The sequence below is a fragment of the Mustela erminea genome, chromosome 5 (assembly GCF_009829155.1).
Source record: "Mustela erminea isolate mMusErm1 chromosome 5, mMusErm1.Pri, whole genome shotgun sequence".
NCBI lineage: Eukaryota > Metazoa > Chordata > Mammalia > Carnivora > Mustelidae > Mustela > Mustela erminea.
In genome coordinates this window covers 85,658,214-85,674,989 of record NC_045618.1, presented here as the reverse complement: position 1 = coordinate 85,674,989, position 16,776 = coordinate 85,658,214, and the positions used below count along the sequence as shown (strand labels likewise).

General features: G+C 49.3%; 1 long non-coding RNA gene across 6 annotated transcripts in view; it reads right to left on the bottom strand.

The window, feature by feature from the left end:
- Positions 1-16,241, bottom strand: part of LOC116591276 — a 35,438-nt gene extending 19,197 nt beyond the window's left edge. For 5 of the 6 annotated variants that reach the window (XR_004285921.1, XR_004285920.1, XR_004285924.1 and 2 more), the window contains exons 1-3: positions 15,273-16,241; positions 5,845-6,045; positions 397-520 (exon numbers count right to left, since the gene is read on the bottom strand). This is a non-coding gene — a long non-coding RNA (uncharacterized LOC116591276). The remainder of the gene's footprint in view (positions 1-396; positions 521-5,844; positions 6,046-15,272) is intronic. The other variant, XR_004285925.1, reaches the window with a different exon arrangement.
- Between the last annotated feature and the right edge of the window lie 535 nt (positions 16,242-16,776).

Here is a 16,776-nt window from a genome sequence, read left to right as displayed (position 1 = left end):
CTCATAAATATCTTTTTATTTTATTTTTTTAATTTATTTTTATTTATTTGTCAGAGAGAGAGAGTGAGCACAGGCAGAGTGGCAGGCAGAGGCAGAGGGAGAAGCAGGCTCCCCGCTGAGCAAGGAGCCTGATGTGGGACTCAATTCTGGAACGCCGGGATCATGACCTGAGCTGAAGGCAGCGGCTTAACCAACTGAGCCATCCAGGCATCCCTCATAAATGTCTTTTTTAAAAAATCTTTAAAAAATAGTAAGGTCCCTTAAAAAAATAATTATCAATTACATGTTGAAATCATCACGTAATCATTTGGGAGATTTGGGATTAAAATAAATTGAAATAAATGTCACCTATTTTTTACCCTTTTTAAATGGGTTACAGTTTACATTTACAGTTACCTCAGCGGTGCACTCCATTTCTTTGGCAGCGCTGTCCAGAGACTTGTCCTCAGTGGCAAGTCCTAGGCCCACTTCTAGTTCCCACTGAACTGCAGAGGTCCTCTGCTCCGCCGCTTTCCCTGGACTGAAAGTCAAGCAGCCCAGATGTGAGATGTCTTGATTCTTAGATTCTCCAGATAAGATCCACGCAGAGTCTCAAGCAGTCATTTTTGACCTGTTAAAATCCTCTGCTTCGAAGGAAGGGCACACAGGGGCTTTCTTGCGCTCGTTTGAGAGTCGGTAGGTAGTTGTGTGAAAGCCACGGAAACTTTGAATAGGATGTGTGAGTCGTGGGAGGTGGGGTTAGGCCTCAGTGGGGACTAAGGCATTGAGAGACACTGTTCAAGTTTGAATCCAGGTTCACCGGTCAACCTTTAGAATGTTTGGAAGCCGCGCCACAGAACATTGCGGCAACATTAATAGAACATTTCTTGCAAATACATTACATGTTAATAAACTGAATTTTAATTAAATAAACATTTCTTCCAAGAATAGGCATTACCTGTACCCAGAGTACCTGAGGCCATGAGGGTGCAGCCAGCTGCTGCGGGGCCCCGCAGGACAGAGAGGAGGTCTGTCTGTCTGGAGGTGGGATGCGGGAGGGGAAGGGTCCAGGTATCCACTGTCCATGGGCTCGGTTTCCCAGGTCCCTAGCCTCTGCGTGCGAACTTTTATCAAGTCGCAATGATATCATACTTGCATGTCTTACTTTATACTTCTTTCTCATAAATGCTCATAAGCATTTTCCATGTTCCTATATAGTCCTCAGAGTCTCCTTTTTTAGTAATTAACTAATACTCCTCCCAGGGACTGTATCATTTTGTAACCTTCTGCAGGACATTCAGTTTCCACATTTGTTCTTGAAGTAAGATAGCAGCAAAAGTGCAATTTGCTTTCCTTCCTTTTGGATTTAAATTGCCTTATAATTAATTCCCAGGAAAGAAAGAAATACCATCCATATTCAGGGGTTTGAATTCTTTCCTAGTTCTTGATAGACATTGCCAAGGTGCGGTCCGAACGGCGTGTGCAAACTTACATTACACAGCAAACTTACAAACACAGCAATGGACGCGAATACTAAGTTTCTTGCAACTTTGCCAGAATTGAGATGTTGTATATATATGTACACACATGTATATGTGTATACTTATTTTTATAGCATTTAAATTTGCAAACATATGTATAGATGTATGTACATAAATATACATATGTATATATTTGGAAATTGTATTGCAGATTTTTTGAAATTTGAGATTTTTAAAGCTTTTATGAGCAAAATATTTATGGACGGGTAACACAGTATATACACATTTTTTTTCCCCCTGAAAATGCCAAGACATTGTCTTGAGCATTTCCAGACTTGAAATGCATTTCTGTTTTTAAATCATTCTGCATGGAAGATATGTCTCTTTTTCTCTGTTTATTAATTTATTTAATCATTTCTTTATATAAATATGGACTCATTTTATTTTTTGGGTTATACTCCAATTAATTGTATTGCTCAAAATCTTCCAGCTCAGGCCATTGGGAAGTCTTTCATTTGGTTCCTGGGGCCCTTTGATATGTCCCCATCAATGGATTTGTAAGTACCTCCTTACTTTCTAGCACTCCAGGATGCTCCGGACTCATCTTGCTCAGCCCAAGAGTCATTTCGTTCTCCAAGGAGCTCTGTCATTGGATAATGGTTCTAGAAACCAAGATTTAGCGGCTCAGTGTGCTAATTGCTATGAGGGTGTCGTTCCTCAGGCTCTCAGGTGACACTGAAAAGACTGTGTTTACTGGCCTGCCTCGGGGGTGAATTCCCATAAGTGAAATTTCTGGATCAGAGTGACTTCACTCTAAACGCGTTGTTACTGCTTAATTACCCTACAAAAAGATTGGAGTGATTTTCACTCTCCCCAGAGGTGCTTAAAAGCACGTGTTTTCCCACCATATCTCCAATACTGGTAGTAATCCTTAACATCTTTACTCATCTGATGAGTGGAAAATGGAATCTCCATGTTTGAATTTGAACTGACTTTTTTTTTTTTTTTGAATTGATGTTTCTAGTTTTCTCATTGTTCATCTGTTACTAAACTTGAATTTCTTCATTTATCTTGTGCAGACATTTGTAACCTTCCTAATAATAATCTAAAATGACTCTTTAAAACTCTTTGCTGATCTCACCTTTGAGCTTAGGTAGATTTTGCTGAGAAATAAGTGTTCTTGGGGCAGAGTGACAGCAGCCCAGCTGGGGACAAGAGGGCTCATTTCCATATCTCCTTCAGACATCTCCTTATTCGTCCTTCCCAGACCCTTCTAGAGTCTCTCCAGTGGGCCTTCCTTGAGGAGGAACTGTTCTAGAACATGTCAGCAATGTGTGCCTGTTGTGGACTTTTGTCACAGTTTCCAGGATGACTGTGACTCAACCCCAGTCCCTGAAGTCTGAGGCTGTCTACCTGGAGAGAGCACTCATTCCCTGGTGCAAACCTGCCCCCTAACCCAGCCTAAGGCCAGCACAAGTTCTAGCTGTGTCTTACCCCCACTACTCCTCTGCTCCTGGTCGCCCCTTTAACTCGTAATGCAATTATACACATGAAACATCCACAGACATGAACCATTCAAACTACAAAGTTATCCAGTGAAAATATATGGATATTTAACTTCCACACCTCTTTAGAAATATACATGCATAAACATGCATATATCACATATAGATTTTTTTTAATGCAACCGGCAGAAACTATACACAGTGTTCTGCACCTTGCTTTCATTTTTAGTTAACAATCTATTTCCAAGATCTTTCCATAACGGCATACACAGATCTTAATTTCCTTTGGGATGGCTGCATAGTATTCCATTGATGTATTATTGTTTATTTATCTCTCTAGTCCTGTATCAGAAGACATTTGGCTTGTCTCCATTTCTTTTGCCACTACCAACAATGCTACTGCGAACATCCTTGAACAAACATCCTTGTGGCTCTGTGGGGATATGCCACAGTAAATTCCAAGCACTGGAGTCTCAGGTCAAAGAAAATGGGTCCTTGAACTCTGATAGATAGGGCCACTTTGCTCTTGGAAGAGGCTGTTCCAATTTACCCTCCCATCAGCAGTCACTGAAACAGGGTATCCCCCTGTCCTCTCTTACCCAACTTCCAGCTTTGTTACATGCATAAACTTTCTCCCATCTGAAAGGTGAAAACGTCATCTCATTGATGTCTCAATTTGCATGTCTCTCATTATGCTTGAGAATGCTTAACACTTCAAATGTTAAGAAGTCATTGATAATTTCTGTGAACTACCATATCCTTTAGGAACTATCCTATTGGTTGCCAGTCTTTATCTGACTGATTTATAAGAGTTCTTCACATATGAAGGAAATTAGTATTTTGTTAGGCATGGTATAATAACTACATTATATTATTATATGTATAATATCTATTATGTATAGTATATAATATGTTACATATTATAATGGTATAATAAGTATACTATAATTAAAAATATTATAATAATTCCCGCCAGTTTATTGTATCTTTTGTTTGTAGACTTTTCTTACATACATATTGCCCTTACAGAGTCTGCCTTAGAGCAGGTTAGAATTTCAATACACATATTTGGGTGTGCAAGAATTGATTTTTTAAATATTTCATTCTCATTTCTGCATTTCTGTTCCCATCCCCCTAAGGTGACAGACACTTTGTCCCATCAATTCAGAGATCAGCTGGTCCTTTTGTCCCACCACAAAGTTCCTGGGATGGTCCTGAATTCCGGTGGGTTTACTCGGCCCATGAGGGGTTCCTGGAGGCCCTTTGATCCTGCAGCTCAGCTGTTCATGTGGCATCTCCTGGGACTCCTTGTCTGGTCACTCTGGGTTCTCACTTCTTGCCCACGAGACCCCTCTACGGCTGCCCTCTCCTGCCTGGCCCTGCGCTCCGAAGTACACAGGACTCTCTCTACCGCCTGCAGCCGTGCAGAGGCCCATCCGCCTGAACCCCCAACTGACAGCCATTTCTGATCTAGAGATTTACCGCTTCCTCTGGGTTCATCCTGGGAAACTCAGGCAGGGCTCCCTTCTCAGGACCCTGCCAACATCCACATACATCTCAACACACCCCCACCTCTTCCCTCTTCCCAAGCCCTGGGACTCTGTCTGGTTGGAGAGACAGACAAGCCTTGTTATCCCTTGTGAAGGAGCTCCACGTCTGTTCCTCGGTCTTCTGATCCTCTAAGGAGCTGTAATTCTGGAGCTCCCAGACGTCAGCAAGACTTTTTCTAGCTTTTTCTTCTCTTTCTGTTGTCACATCCCTTTCCTGAGGCAGTGCACACAGAATGGCCAGAAGTGTGTGTGTGTGTGTGTGTGTGTGTGTGTGTGTGTGTGCACGCGCACGCACGCACACACACAGTTCCTTGGGAGGGAGAAGCCAAAGCTTCTCAGGAACCACAGGAGGAAAGCAGCCAGCCTTTCTTAAACCCTGGGAACTTCCCAAGCCTCTCCCAGTGAGTCTCAGCCACACCCCTCACAGCTGGGGGCTGGTCCTCTCTTAGGCCCTCTCTGATAACTATCTGAGGCTGCTGTGGGTTTTGTGCCTGCCTGTGCCCCCTTTGTGGGTGGGGGCTGGCCCATCTCGCTATCCTCTGTGGCATCTAGCTTGCACATCTGGGCCCTTCAGATGGATGACACTGAAACACCTGATGGTTTTAACAAGGCAGCCTGTCCTTGTCCTTGGTACGCTCCAAGAAGGCCAGGAAGGTGGGGCATCAGTGAGGAGGGGTTCTTGGGGTGTCCCCCAGATGGCCTCCTCGGCTTCTGCTTTCTCCTGGAAGCTTTCCTCAACTAAGCCCAAGAAGCCAGGGGGAGAAAAAGTTTCTTCCAGAGAGCCCTGTCTTCAGATGAGGCCTCCCCACCCAAGTCTGTCTCCCCTCGCCTCCATCCCTCCTTCACTGGCGTTCTTTCGGGCTGGGGGGCTGGATAGCCTGAAATGACCTCAAACCGTGGGTCCTCAGGAAGGGATGCTAGAGGTAGGGGCTGGAGAGGAGGCCTCCAAACACCACTGAATTCACTCCGCCCATCCCTACTGCACCCCCAGTTCTAGCTTTACTTTGCCTCTTGCTAAATAAAAACTCCACCTCTAAGCCTTCTGTTCAGGAGGACAAGGTCCTCTGCGGTGCCCCATTTCCTAGAAGTGGACATGGCAAGATAATCCGCTGACCGGTGGGGACACGGAGAGCAGCCTCCTTGCTCGGGACGCCCATGCCCCGCTCCTCCTTTTCTTTGTCTTTCCCCAAGCAGGCCCCACTCTCAGGACAGTGCAGACACACCTTTAGCGGGTCTCCAGCCTTCCAGCCCTTTCTACTGGTCCCCTCCAACACCCTCCGGGGACTCAGCCCGCAAGCTGACCTAGTTTCGCTGACCGTTAGCGCACACCTGTTACCGCACATCTGTCTTGCTGCCTCCAGTTCCTGTCTTTCCCTCAGTAGCTCAGTGTCATTGTCTTTCCGTCAGTAGCTTCTCTGAGCAGCACCACCCACCAGCAAGCTCATCTCTGAGCAGAGGCCGAACTCCTCCGGGAAAAGTCTGCAGGGTTGGACATTCGGGTTGGGAGGGGCGGGGTCCAGCCAGCCCCACCTACAAACAAACAAACAAATAAACAAAAACACAGTACTGACCTCACCAAGTGGCGAGGGCTCCGTGTCCTGTGTATATTTCTAAAACACGTGTTCTTAGTATCTGTGTAAGGTAGAAAGCAATTTTCATAATCGACGCAGCCCCATGTAGCATATATCTTGAGTCATACATATATATATATATATATATATATATAAAATTTCTTTCTTTCTTTTTTGCAGGAGGGTGGCGGTAGCCTTGTTAGGGAGGAAAGGTGCACAGGGTGGGGGTGGAAAGAGAAACAGGCCCGCAGCAGCCACGCTTCCTCAAGTAATTCCCTGCACTTTCAGCAGGACTGAATCAAGTTTGGAAACCTGGGGCTGAGCTCCTCACCTCACCCCTGCAGTCAGCGTTCCCCTGCCCCAGGCCAGGCCCTGCAGTTTCCATGTCAGAGCTACCCACGAGCTCATATTAGGAAGGCAACTCCACCCATGGATGCCATGGTGGGGGGCACCAATGCCCTCTTCCTTTACTTTGTGTCATTAAACTTTGTCACACCTGGAACAGAGTCCACCCAGAAGAGTGCTGGGCCCTGAGGCATGGGCTGGGATCCATACAGAGCAAGAGGGGAAGGAACAGGTAGTCTCCGGAGCAGGGAGGGCAAGTCAGGAACCCAAAGGCCCAAAGGCCCCGAAGTTGCAGTGGTGGCTGGTCTCCCTTATAGGGATATAGACTGGGAGATTCAGGGTCATGAGCTGGGAAAGGAGACAGGTTAGAAGCAAACCATAGCTATCTGTCCCCCAAAAGACTGAACACACACTAAGTTTCCATCAGTGTGGGAAGGCCCAGTTATATAGGGCATATCCATACAAGGGAAGGCTGAACAGAAGGAAGAGAATTGCATTATTTATTGATGTAAAATGATATCCAAGAGCTATTATTAAGTGAGAAAAGCAAGATGCAAACAGTGTACAAAATAAGCTACCATTCGTGTTTTTATGTATACGTATTTGCTTGAAGATATGTGCGATGTCTCTGGAGAAATTCACCAAAAAAAAAAAAAAAAAAACCCCATTTCAAGGAGTTCATGTTTAATGGGTCCAGGTTTCAGCTGGGAAGATGAGAAAGTTCTGGAGATGGATGGTTGTGATAATTGCACAACAATGAATGCGACAGAGCAGTACACTTAAAAGTGATTAAAATGATAAACCTTATATTATGGATATTTAATCACAATAAAAATACCCCCAAATATTTCATTAGTTGTCTGTGGGGAGAGCAGGGTGTGAGAGACAGAGACAGAGAGAAAGAGGGGGCTTTTTACTGTATCCTTTTGTACCCATTAAAATCTTTCCAAAAAATAAGAAAAAATAAAAATAAAAGCAGCCTCAGACTAACAAGGCCCAAAGACAAGCTAAGCCTGGCTGGCTGAGTACTCATGAAGCCTTCCAGGGCTGTGGCTGGTTCACTTACAAGAGGAACTATTTGCACAGAGGTAAAGGGGGGAGAGAGAGCGCGTAGGGCCAGTGCCACAGCTCGGGGGTCCAAAGCAGCAGCACTCATCCAACTTCCTGGAATCCGGAAGCAGACAATCAGTAGAAGAGGCTTCCTGACAGAGGCTGTGACCTCCCTTCCAGGGTCACAGCCAGCCTGGGGGACCCAGTAGGGAGAGTGTCAGGGACTTAACCCGACTTCGATCTTTTCCCTCCCTTCCTCTCTTCTAGTCTCCCAGTGGGCCAACAGCAAAAGGCAATTGGAGGTCAAGGGCACCTGTCAGTGCAGGCTTGGTCACGGTGGGGGGAGGAGGGGTGTCAGCATCCTCTCGACACTGTGCAGGGGGGCAAAGGGTGCAGAGAGGATCAGGTGAGACAAAGGGACCATCTCTGAGCTGCTCGTATGGAAGCCGAGCAGCTGGCCTGCTTGGACGTGGGAGCCCAGCTCCACCCCTCACTACCTAGGTGCCCTCAGATGTCCTGAACTATAACACGGGTAATCAGGGTACCTCCTCTAGAGACTCTTTGAATTAAATTTGTTCATATCCAGGGCGCCTGGGTGGCTTAGTGGGTTAAGCCTCTGCCTTCGGCTCAGATCATGATCTCAGAGTCCTGGGATCGAATCCTGCTTCGGGCTCTCTGCTCAGTAGGAAGGCTGCTTTCCTTTCTCTCTCTGCCTGCCTCTCTGTCAAATAAATAAATAAAATCTTTAAAAAAATATTTTGTTCATATCCATGTCGAGTGCTCAGAAGAGTGCTGTGCACGTGGGAACTTCCAGCCATGTGACTCATGCCTGTTCTTTATTACAGTCTGCTGTGTGAGACTCAAAGCTTCCCTGTGTTCTTCCCAAGGTGGGACGCAAGGGAGCAGGCCCGTCTGGAGAGGTAGGAGGGGGAAGCAGCAGTGAGCCTACTGGGGTGGAATCTTCTTGAGCGTGCTAGTACTTGGCTGAGGGAGGACTGCAGCTCAGAGGGGGAAGCCCCAGCCCAAGGTCACACTCTTAGATGGCATTTACCACCTGACAGACTTCCTGGCGCTAAGCCTTCCTCGAGAAACTCAGAGCCCAGGAAAAGATTCACAGTATTAAAAAAAAAAAAAAATCAGAATTAAAAATAGCCTCTATTTACAGAAATTCTCTGAGCTTCTTAGCACATGTACAGCGGGCAAATTCTCATTTAAAAATACTAAGGGCAGTGGAGAAGAGTCCATTAAAAGTGTCAAAAATGTCAAATTTATTAACTTTAAAATGCGACTTTAAAGGGGATTGCAGGTAATTTTATGAAAAATTGAAAATAAGAAGCTTGGGTTGAAAGTAATGCTTTTTCTTTTTTTTTTTAAAGAAATATATCAATGATATGGTATTTAGAAACAGATTCAGTTAGGAAAGTGACTGAAGTAGAAAAGCAAGAACAATATTAAAGTGATTATAGCACCAAGAATAATATTTTTCTTTTGTTGTTTTTAAATATTGGAATAATCAATATAAGTTTTATATTTGCTCTAATGTACACGCTATCTTTTAAAATAATTTTCTTTTTGAGAAGTTCTTAAATGTATTTTGTAAGTGCACCAATATAATAAAATCAATTTGTTAGTCAAATGAGATAAAAAAAATTTTTAAAGCCCAAGGTCACCCCACATGTCAACATCTGTCAATGGACGTAGAGGTCACCTCCTTGCTCCCTATCCCTGTCCCTTCACAAAGTGAAAGATGATTTTCATTCTTATCAGTCTCCATTCCTGGTAAATATGAATGCATGGATGAGTGGATGGACAAACGGTATATTTGAAGGACCAACAGATCAATGAAAAGAAGCACTGGTGATGGGCTTCAGAAGCCAGTTTGGGCTACATGGGAAAGGTTCTGACATGAGGCTGAAGAGACCATTTTACCTGAGAGGTGGTACAGTGCCTTTGGGGCTTGGGACAAGAAAGTGATGTGACTCGGGCTCTAAGGAGATTTATCTCACCGAGAGGAGGTTAGAGAAGTGACTGGTGTCAGGGTAACCATTTGGGGATTCAAGGTGACAGCATCTTTGGGAGGGCCTGGAAAGAAAGGGAAGGAAGACTGAGAGGTGGTCAAGAGAACTGGCAGGCTCTGGTGGGTGCCCGAGCTGGGTGCCCAGGAGAAGGAGGGCTTTGAGAGAAGCTGGCCCCTTCAGCAGCACCAGGGGTGTCAGGCAGTGGGGAGGAAGGCTTTTCTGTCAGCATAACAGTTACACCACCTGCTTTCCAAGAGTGGGGGTGGTATTGAGATTCATTCTTAAGTCAAGACTGGTGTCTGAGGCTCGACATCTCCCTCATGCCCACCAAAGCCACAGTCCCACACCTGCTCTGATTCTGGTCCTGTTTCTTTCTTAAAGAAACAAATTTCTTTCTTTCTTTCTTTCTTTCTTTCTTTCTTTCTTTCTTTCTTTCTTTCTTTCTTTCATTTGCTGGGGGTGGGGGGGTGAGAGTGCACGTGCTCACGTGGCAGGGGAGGGGAGTGGGAGAAGGAGAGAAAGAATCTCAGGCCGACTCCACACCAAGCACAGAGCTCAACACAGGGCTCCATCTCGCAATGCTGAGCGCATGACCTGAGCTGAAACCAAGAGTCAGATGCTCAACCCATGGAACCATCCAGGGGCCTATACCCTGTTTCTGAGGCGAGGTTCTGACTCTCTACTTGAGTGGCTGATGAGAGCCGCTGGATCCTTTGTTACCATCCCCAAGACATCTCCTAAGCAGGCAGACCCTGGCCAGAACATCTCTCCAGACATGTTTGTCTATCCCTCAGTGTATTTCCAGGATACCCAGTGGCGAACTTCTCAACCACCTGAGACTACCTGTCTGTGCCGAATCCTGATGGGCTGAGGCAACACCAGAACAGAAGATTCTAGACAATCTCTCCCTTGCTCTCTCCAGTCCTGCGTTGAATGTCAAAGTTCAGACCGAACTGGACATAAGGGAGAAAACAGACCAACCGTAAAGGAAATGGCAGCCCCTGCCCTTCATGCACGCAGGAAGGCACGCTGGTAAGGAGGCCAAAGCGCCATGGACGGGAAGTTTCTGATTCTTGTCTGCAAAAGCCAGCGCTGGGCAGATGGGATCTTTATCCGTAAGAATGTGGATCAAGAAGTCCGCAGCCTCCTGCTGCGTCACAGGGATGACTGATGATGCCCGTGATCTCCAGTCTGCTCCTCACACCCGGGTAAGAGAAGGGGCAGGGCTCAAGTCCCTTGCCCAAAATGGCTTTGGGGGTAAAAAGACCCTCTGTGGAATCAAATGGCCATTTTCAAATTTTCCACTGAAATTCCTGAGTGATCCCTGCCTGTTCCTGCAGTAGAGGCCAGAGGCTCAAAGACACATTGGCATGTCTGGCATTTCCTTCATTCAACACATATTTATGGAGCACCCCTGGCTTGGTCTAGCTTCCAGAGTTCCAGCAGAGCCTGGAGTCACTCCAGCGGCAAGGCTGATGCATTTTCAAATGTCTGCCCAGCCCTCCTTGGCCTCGGGAGCCCAGGACCGGCAGCAAGAAGCTGGAAGCCCAGTGGGCTGTGGGGAAGGGGGCTATGGCCAGTGGAGGCCTTGTGACATGCATGGGGCAGGGGAGGCCCTCAGTGTCCTGGGCAGCAGGTTCCTCAAAAGCAAAACCACTTGAAACACATCATGTGGGACAGCTGAGGCCCCTGTGGCTGGCCCCCAACAGCCCAGAAGGTTTCTATTGTGGAAAGCCCCGGCCAGCAAGGGCAGGGGCTGACTGGAGATGCCCAGAGATGTGTCTCTGCCACACACCTGCACAGTGCCCAGGGTGGCTGAGGGCAAGGGGCTTAGGGAACAAGGAGGACAAGGAGGTGACTCTGGGGACACAGCCACTCCAAGGGGTACTCCTGTGTTCCGGGACCCAGCCCAAAGCTCAAGTCTCCCCATGTTGGCTCTGTTCCCTTTTCTTCTGTCCTGGGCTCTGGCCTCTTCCCCAGGGAGGGCAGGCCGGGAGGCTCCACTGCCCCGAGGAGCTGCCTGCCAGCTGGAGAAGGCAGGGGCTTGGCAGGCACACAGTGTCACCTCTGTGGGTGCAGCAAGGCTAATGATATTCAGCTGGCGGCAGCAGTGGCCGGGAGTTTCCCAGCCTGCTTGCCTTGCCTCCTTCTGTGTGGTAAACACTGCGGGGAGGTGTGGGGACAGAGGGTGGGGAGGTGTGGGCAGGAGCCCAAGTCAGGCCTTGAAGGAGAGCCAGGTGGGACAGCCCAGCCCAATGCTGGCTCTAGTTAGGAGCCTGACTAGGAATCCCTGGATGTGGGGGCCAGCTCAGCACCCCCAGGGTCCAGGGACCTATGGAGGGGTTCTAAGTTTCACCCAGGAGGGATACGGTAGACCCAAATGGGATGGGACGCTGGGGGAAGGCCCAGAGAAGAGGCTTGGAGAATGTACTGTGTCTGCCTTTTCCTTTTCCTACAAATCTTGGGGACTTTCCTGGGGTCCAGGCTGCTGTGTACAAGCGTGCAGGTGTGGGCCGAGGCAGGAGTGGGGACTAACCCGGCTGGGGCTGGGTTGTGTCCATCTGGATGACAGGTCACCCGTTCCCACCTCACCCAAAGGCCCTGTGCTGGCTGGTGTCTGGTGCCCACCAGGCCAGGGTCAGAGGGAACTGTTCATCAGAGGTGAGCCCTGTCCATTGGGGTAGCGGCTGGCCTCAGGAGCCCTTCCGCAGAAGGTGGGGTATCACTCTCAGAACTGGGCATCGGACCTGGACATCATGGCATCAGGCGGCCCAGGAGGGGCCCGCAGTTTTGTGGAGTAGCTTTAGGCCCCCTGGCTGAGAGAGCCCAGACCCCTTTCCTCCTCCCCAGACCGTTGGTTTCCACATCCTTCCCTGCCTGTGTTTGAACTTTTGCCACAGTAGCAGAGTCACCTCTAAACCAATCAGATTTCATCGCCAGTGGCGTGAGTCACATGGCAGCAGGGTGGGCAGGGAGCCCGTGGAAACGGAGGCCAGGAGCAGGCATGAAAAACAGAGACCAGGAGATGAAATTTCCTGTCAAGGGGGTACCTGGAGGCAGGAGCAGTGATTTAGTTTCATGTCTATTACATAATTCATAAGAATGCCTGGATTTACACAAAGTAATCTCAAAGCCCTGACCCCTGTAGTCAGCAAACATTCCCCGAACACCCCCCGGGTCTCACTCAGCTGTTTCTGAAGCCTCAGTAAGGAAGCAACAGCACCGTATCGCCCTTCACGTTCTAGTGGGTAAGACAGACCCAAAGAGCATGAACAAAATAACTGCAAATTGCAGTAAGCACCAGGGAACAAACAGCACCCTGAAGTGGAGATTAAGGGACCTAGGCAAGTGTCGAGGGTGTGACTGATCTGGTCTCACTTTGCTTCTGAAATAAGATCACAGAACACCCCCCCAAATCATCATCCAGGTAGAACAAGCAACGAATGACCTCCAGACCACAGAGCCAAGGGCAAAGAACCCACTCGCCTGCGCATGGCAGCGGCTCCCAGAGGTGCTAACAGGAGGCCTGTGAGAGCCGTGCCATCCCCTATCCCCCTGCACGAGAGGGAGAGCTCGGGTCTCTGTCACAGGGACAGGAAAGAGTCACAAAAAAGGTGCTGGAAGAGATGTTGGTTGTGAAAGATGAATTCAAATGTGCAGGTCAGCATAGGAGGCGCGGAGGAGGGGAAGGGAGGAGGTGGGCATGCTGAAGTGGGGTGCAATGGGCACCCTGAGGCGAGAGCCCTGAGGCCTCTGCCCCGGGGGGTTAGACCGCACCCAAGGAAAGGATACATTCCCAGCCCTCTGGGGTGCCTCCCCCTCCAGCCGCCTCTCTGGCTCCGGTGGGGTTTTCCCAGGCTGTCAGCCTGGCTAGAGTCCATGGGGCAAGGTCCAGGCAGGGTTACAGGGTGGGGGACTCTAGGGAGGGGCCCTCCAGCAGGACAGGCTGCCTCTCCTCAGGCCCAGCACTCATTCTTCTGCAGAGAGCACCAGGATATGGAGAAATGCTGCCTTTACTGAGTACTGGGCCACGAACACAGAAATCCAGGGAGGGAGGAGCTGGCTAGAGAAGAGGAAACAGGCTTTGCATGGAGGTGCCCCTGGTCTGGGTCTGCCCAGAGTATGCAGCGCAATGGTTCTCAAACTTGCGGGTACAAAGTTGCCTGGGGGTAGAGGGTGCTGTCGGCATGAAGACTCTGTGCCCTTCCTTCTTCCTTTCCTGGAATTTGGGCCTATATGGCACAGAAGCCACCAGGAGGCTGGGAATCAGTGGCTCACTAAGGGACATGGCAGCTCCAGAGACCCCAGGCCTTTCCCTTTGATCCATACCAGCCCCCCTGCCCTATTCCACCACAAGGTCTTAGCCAGCGAGTCTTCTTGCTGGCATTCGTACCTGCTCTAGCCCTGCTCCATCAAAGCCATGCTAGAGCTTCAAGGGCCCCCTCCCACCTATTTTCAATAATACTTTTTTCCACCAGAAAAACAGCCTGAACAAAGCAAACATGAGGATTTGAGGTGGCCTCAGTCTGGGACTCCAAACCTGCGATGCATTTTACCTTCACGAAAGTCCTTGACTCCCCCTTCCCTGCCCCCCCCCCCCCCCCCCCCCCCCCCCCCCCGCCTCTGCACTCACAGCTGATGGTGATGTTGTCAGTGTTGTGAGTGTTCCACATGAAATTCTTGAAATCACCAAGCAGCAGAGAGGTCTCACAGCTGCTGAGAGCCTGGAAACAGCAAAAGCATTACTTAATTCTCTGCCCACCCCCACAGCTGTGCAGGCAGGGGTGCGCCTCCTAGTTGGGAAGGTCAGAGGGGATGGAGAGACCCAAGGCAGACCTTAGGCAGGGCAAAGGTGCTGCCCTCAACTGGCCACCTCTCTCCTGGGTCAGAGGTTGATGGAGCAGAAGCACACGGAGATTGCCTGGGAGCAGATGGGCCTCATTGCACAAACTTTAGGGCCTCAATTAAGACTCTTACTCACCTGCAACCCACTGCTTCCTAAATCCTTAACTGCAGCCTGGGGAAGGTGGGGAGGGGGGGCGCTGCCCTTAAGGCCCTTGTTGGGAGGCTAGGCAGAAGGAGGCCTATGTTAGGACTTAACAAACTGTAGCAGTATTTCAAGATCCTTTGTGGGAGGCATAGCTTTTGCCCTGATAATTCTCTCCTCTTCCCAGCCTCAATCCTAGTTCTGGCCAGGAGCCTGTGGTTTTTCATCCCATGAGAGCTGCCAGGGTGGAGGTTAAGGGGGGTTTGCCTGCCCAAAGAGGAGGCAGGCCCCAGAGCCCCAGACTCCTCCCTAGCTTTTGCCTGGTGAGATCCACATCACTGACCACAATGAATACATTTAGCAGCCTAATACCTTCCCACATGAGCAAATTCTACTTTGAAATCCCAAGGCAATGGTACTTTGACCTGGTTCTTGTTAGGCCTTTTCCTCATTTGGCCTACATTCTAATTTGGAGGGTTCAGTGTGAGAATGGGAAAGCTTTGCTTGCCTTTTTTTTTTTTTTTAAGGTGAATTCTGCATTTTATCTTTAAAATTTTACTTACTTGAGAGAGCATAAACTGGAAGAGAGAGAGAGAAGCAGAACTCTCCACCACCACCCTGCTCCCCTATCCCGCTGAGCAGGCAGCCCAACGCAGGGGCGTGACCTGAGCCTGAGGCTCTTAACCAACTGAGCCACCCAGGTGCCCCTGCCTTCTTAACTGCCCTTGTCTGCTCCCTCCCACCTGTCAATCCCAGGCCATTCCAGAAACCTGAGCCCATTCATACCTACGTCTTCTGTGGGCCTCGAGGGAGGCTCTGGGCTCCCTTTTGTAAATGCCCAATGCTGGAACTTGGGAGCTGTGAGAACAGGATGAACCGTGCTGGCTTTCACAAACAAGTCTGCGTGTTCTGGGCAACAGCTGCCTAGGTAACCAGGAAAGACTCCATGGCCTTTAAGTTCCCCTGGACAGGGCAATGAGTTGAAACGAAACAGAGATAAAGGCTAACCATAAAAATAAAGTTATACAAACCATTTTTATGTATTAAACCAACAAAAAGGACCTCAGAGCCCCAGAGGGTTTTGTGTTCTCTGTCTTGGGCTCTGCCCTCTTAGCAAAGTCGAAGCTTTGTCTGCTCCCCTGTGGCCCTGCAGAGAGTTGCTGGCCCCGTGCGGGTGGCTGCAGAGAGCACTGAGGGACGCAGGCCTGCCTCGTCCTCCTTTCCGAGATTTCTCGGAGACAGATGCTGCAATTGCCTGAGCCATCCCAGGAGCACATTTGCATTATTTTGTGGCAACAGGCAAATTTCCTGTTGGGGGTTTTTAGAAGAGCTGGGAGCCTTCCAGAGAGAAAGCTGAAGGAAACAGGAGAGCAGGAGGCCAGAAAGAAACAGGCCTGGGCAGAGGCGGAGGCCGCAGGCAGCCAGGGGGAAATGCAGTTTGGCCTGAGCACGGGGCTGAAGGATCTCTGGGGCTCTGAATCCCTCCTCCACCCTCCTGAGCTGCTGAGGGAGAAGCCTGGTCCTGAGCAGGCCCAGGCACTGCCCTACCATGCATGCTGACCCGCAGGAAAGCTTGCTCAACCCAGGCCTTTGTCAGTGGCAGGGGGCTGATCTCTCTAAGGAAGAGCCAGCCAGGCTGGAAGATGGGAAATCCCCACAGTGCTCCTGCAGGTTAGGCATTGGCCGGGGTGGGGGCACGGGGGGCACCACGCTCTGCTAGTACCTTCACTGCGAGGGGGAGGAGCCCTGTTTCTGGGGTTGGCAGGGCAGCCGAGGGGGCAAGGGCAGCTGGACAACTTCAAGAAGGGAATGGAGACCTGGCCTTTGACCTTCCCTTTTGTTCCTGAGTCCTGGGAACAGGCCTGACTCTGGGCTTCATGTTCACGGCCGCTGGGTGGGACTGGGAGGCCATTAGGAAATGAGAGAAGACAGACCCGTTTTCTGAATCTAAAGAAGGTCCGACCATGATCCAGAATGGGCTGGGAATCTGAAAAACAACAACAACAACAAAAGCCCATATCGGTTTAAAGTAATCAAGCAGCATTCCACAAGCATATGTCACTATTAAAGGTCAGATGCAGACACTTTAGGGTTCAACCAATCCTGATAACTATCAGGCATTGCTGGGCCTTGGGCCTTGAGGAAAAACCCCCCTAGAACCCCTTCTGTGTGGTGGCACAGTTCACAGAGACACTCATTCAGTCCTTGGTCAGGAAGGGCCCCGTAAGCGGGAGGATATGCGTGATGCCTAACAGAGCAACATCAAAATACTCCTGACGGATGTGCTCTC